Below are 4,374 nucleotides of genomic sequence, written 5' to 3'. Positions count from 1 at the left end.
TGGTGGACCTTCAGGTGCCTGCTGAGATTCTCCAGTGTAGTCTCCCGGTTGTTTACGTTCCTGAATTACAACTCTGCCTTTGAAGCCTACCTACTTTGTTGTTGCTATTGTTGCTGTAGACCGCTGCCTCATAAATTACCCCATGTATGTGAAGTAGAACTTCCCCATACGGTTTGTCAAAGTCAGAATCATTCAGGAGTCAACAGTTAGGCTTTACTTCTGAAGTGTCTGTGGTAGGGGGCGGGGTGTGTATAGCTAGCCTTTTAGCTAGTAATTGAACACTCAACTCTTTATGCCACCCATAATATCCATCAACCTTAAGGATCAAAATGGTCTGACCCCCAAATGATCAAGGGCATGGCGCAGGCTTGCGTCCAGTTTGTTCTGTCATCCATGTGGTCACCATGAGTTGGAAACTGACTTGTTGAGACTCCTCAGTGAAGTCAGGACAGTCTATTTGTAAATAAAACTCAGAGCACACGTATGTTGGCACATGCTGCTGCTGCTGTTAGGTGCTATGGAGTCAGTTCTGCCTCGTGTGCAACAGAACCGAATGCTGCCTGGTCCCCCATCATCCTCACAACCACTGCCATATTTGAGTCCATTGTTGTAACCCTTGTGTCAATCCATCCCCCTGAGAGCCTTCCTCTCTTTTTTTAAATCATTTTCTTGGGAGCTCTTACAGATAGCCTAACATTCCATAGTTAAATCACATCAAGCAGTACTGTCTAATTGCTACTACAATCAGTTTCAAAACATTTTCTTTCTCCTTGAACTCCTTGATATCAGCTCCCCTTTGTCCCCTCCCTCCTCACCATACCCTCAGGAACCATTATTCTCCCCCCGCCCCCATAATTTATTTTTGCTTGTTTTTGCCATATCTTACACAATCCAATGTATCCATTCACATACAATTCTGTTGCTTCATCCCATCGAGTGAAGTTATACAGTGAGCAATGCTATTAGCTCCACATCCTCCTTTCCCCCCACCTTCTCTCTTCCCATACTCTCAGGGAACCATTACTCCTGTTACTGTTTGTGAAGGGTTATCTCTCTTGGCTTTCATGTGACGAACGATTTTAAATATACAAAATGAACATAAGCAAATATCGCAGGATTGAGGTAAGACAAATAAGAACCATAAGAGTTAGGGGAGGGAATACTAAGAACTAAGAGGATTGTTATGCAGTTCATCAGTGCCATACTGCAACGTGGACGTCTTATTCCTTTTATGTGGCCCTTCTGAGAGGGACTGTCCAGTTATCTTACAGGTGGGTTTCGGGTTTCTACTACATCCATGCCCCTTCCCATCAACTTGGTTGCTTGTTTTTGAATTTCTGATACCTCCTCCCATCGGCACTTCATAATCACACAGGCAGGTGTGCTTCTTCCATGTGGGCTTTGTTGCTTCCCTGCTAGATGGCCGCTTGTTTAAGGATCTTCCTCTTTTTTTTTTTATGCTGGTCATTTACTTAACCAATCACGATGCCCTCCCTCTCTAGGCCCTGGTTCCTCCTGAAAAGACATCTAAAATACATAAGATGAAATCACGCCAGCTTCCCTTCTCAGAAGTGTTCTGGCTGTACCTTTTCCCCCAAGACAGATTTGTTTCTTCCTCTGACAGCCCATAGTATTTTCAGTAGTCGTCACAAACACCCTCATTCAAATGTGTTCATGATTCTTTGGTCTGCCTTATTCATTATCCAGCGTTCACGTTAATGAGGTGATTAAGCATTCTGTGGTTTGGGTAAGGTGCCCCTGAGTCCTCAAGGTGATACCTTTGCTTTCTGACACCTTTTTTTTTTTGACAGGAAAGCCTTTTTCTGTTTTTACTGGAAGGCTCCGTGGCATGAGACAGTTCACAAAATGGCTTCAGAGGTGGGGGGCAAAATAAACTGGGGTGGGAAAGAAAAACCTGGAAGAGGGAAGAGCTGGCTGGTTCCTTCTCAGCCTGATTTAGGGGAGGGCATGATGGGTGCCTCCGAATGAAAGGATGGATCCTTTCCTTCAACCCTTGGTAGTGGGGAGAGAGGAAAACAAAGCAAACAGAAGGACAAGGCTGTGGCTTTGACCCTCCTGGGTCTCAAGGAAAACGGGAAGAGCCGGTGTCTTGATGGCATGAGTTTATGGCAAAAGGAGAGGGGGTACAAGTCAGCTGGAAAAACTGGTAGAAGCCAGGTGGTAGCTCTGGGTGTCCTTACAGTTGGAATCACTCCAGTATGGTGGGGGGTGGGGGATCCCCACTGTTGATGGGGGCTGAGGTCTCCTAGACTGTGGGGTGCCGCCTCCACTGGAAGTAGGGGCTGTTTCACGGGTGCTGGGGCTCAGGCCAGGAATCATCAGTGGGGCCTTGGCCTCATCATCCCCACCTTCTGTGGTCAGCTGCTGGGGGCGTCTGGGGCGGAAAGGCCTGCAGTACCTGAGCCGGAATCTGGGTGGGGGACCCCCTCATCTCCCTGCTGCGGTTGGTCCCCCGCCAGTGGGGCTGTCTCTTTAGGTTCAACACCCTCCATAGGCTGCTGCTGGGTGGGAGGCCGAGGTCTATTGCCACATATTTCACCAATACAGGATGTCACTAAATTCCTTGACCACTGTTTCCATAGATGTCGGTTGTGGACCAAGAAAAACAAGATCCTTGACAATTTCAATATTGTCTACATTTAGTATGATGTTGCGTATTGGTCCAGTTGTGAAGATTTTTTGCTTTATGTTGAGTTGTAATCCACACTGAAGTCTTTGATCATCCGTTAGTGCTTCAAATCCTCTTCCCTGTCAGCAAGTGAGGTTGTTAGCTGCGTATCACAGGTTAATGAATCTTCCTCCAATCCTGATGTCTCATTCTTCTTTATATAGTTGTTTTTCATATTACAGTATTTGCTCAGCAGACAGATTTTAAGGATGTAACCTTGACACACACCTATCATAATTTTAACTATGCAGCATCCCCTTATTCTGTTGGAACAATTGCCTTTTGGTCAGTGAATAACTGCTATCAAAGTTACCCATACCTTGTTAGGATCCAAAGTTGAACGCTTTTGCATAATCCATAAAACATAGGCGAACATCTCTCTGGTATTCTCTGCTTTTAGCCATGATCCATATAAGCTCGGCAATGCTATTCTTAATTCCACACTGTCTTCTGAATTGGCTTGAATTTCTGGCCACTCCTGTGAAAGTACTGCTTCAAACTTTTAAAAAATTATCCTCAGCATAATTTTACTTGCATGTAATATCCATGCTATTATTTAATAATTTCTGCTTTCTGTTGTATCACCTTTCTTTGGAATGGGTATGGGTATGGAACTCTCCCAGTAGATTGGCCAGGTAGCTGTCTTCCACATTTCTTAGATATACAAATGAGTATTTCCAGCATTGCATTCGTTTTTTTGAAATATCACACCTGGTATACTCAATTTCTGGAACCTATTTCTCAACAGTGCCTTCAGCCTAGCTTGGACTTCTTTCTTGATACTATCAGTTCCTGATCATAAGCTTCCTCCAGAAATGACTGAAGAGAACTGAAATACAAGTATCCCTTATTTTTTAATTAATTTTTTTTAACATTTTATTAGGGGCTCATACAACTGTTATCCCAATCCATACACACATCAATTGTGTAAAGCGCATTTGTACATTGTTTCTCAAAACATTTTCTCTCCATTTAAACCCCCGACATTAGGTCCTCATTTTTCCCCTCCCTCCCCGCTCCCCCCTCATGCATGAGCCCTTGATAGTTTATAAATGGGTATTTTGTCATATCTTGCCCTGTCCTACGTCTCCCTTCCTTTTTAGTTTTCAAACTCCAGTTCTTTGTACATTTCATTATACTATTCAACTTTGTCTTCTCAAGCTGTCCTTCAAAAATTTCTATTCTCTTTTACTTCATCATCTTTTTTATTAGCTTTAGCTACTCTATGTTCAAGAGCAAGGTCCCACAGCTCATCTGGCCTTTGGTCATTAGTATTCACGTTGTCAAGCCTGTTCTTAAGATGGTTTCTACATTCAGGTGAGATATACTAAAGTACACAAACTATATTATTTATCCTAAGAAAAGCAAGTAAGTATGTAAGAGTTCTGGTTAAGGTTGAAAATGAGCCAAGAAACAGAGCTCATGATCTATATGATAGTAGTTTGTATAATCTTTATAGCACTACATGTGGTAAGAGGTTATTGTAAAAGGGGTTTTTGGGGGGTTTTTTTAAGGTCCATTTGGTCATTGTGTTAGTCTGGGATGACTAGAGAAACAAATCCAGGGACACTAACATGTACATAAGAGAGAGTTTTTTTTGTTTGTTTTTTTAACATTTTATTAGGGGCTCATACAACTGTTATCCCAATCCATACACACATCAATTGTGTAAAGCGCATTTGTAC

The sequence above is a fragment of the Echinops telfairi genome, unplaced genomic scaffold, assembly GCF_000313985.2.
Source record: "Echinops telfairi isolate 266 unplaced genomic scaffold, ASM31398v2 ScPeMD7_24;HRSCAF=84, whole genome shotgun sequence".
NCBI classification, from domain to species: Eukaryota; Metazoa; Chordata; class Mammalia; order Afrosoricida; family Tenrecidae; genus Echinops; species Echinops telfairi.
The sequence above is the reverse complement of the archived record's forward strand: the minus strand, read 5'-3'. Positions refer to the sequence as shown.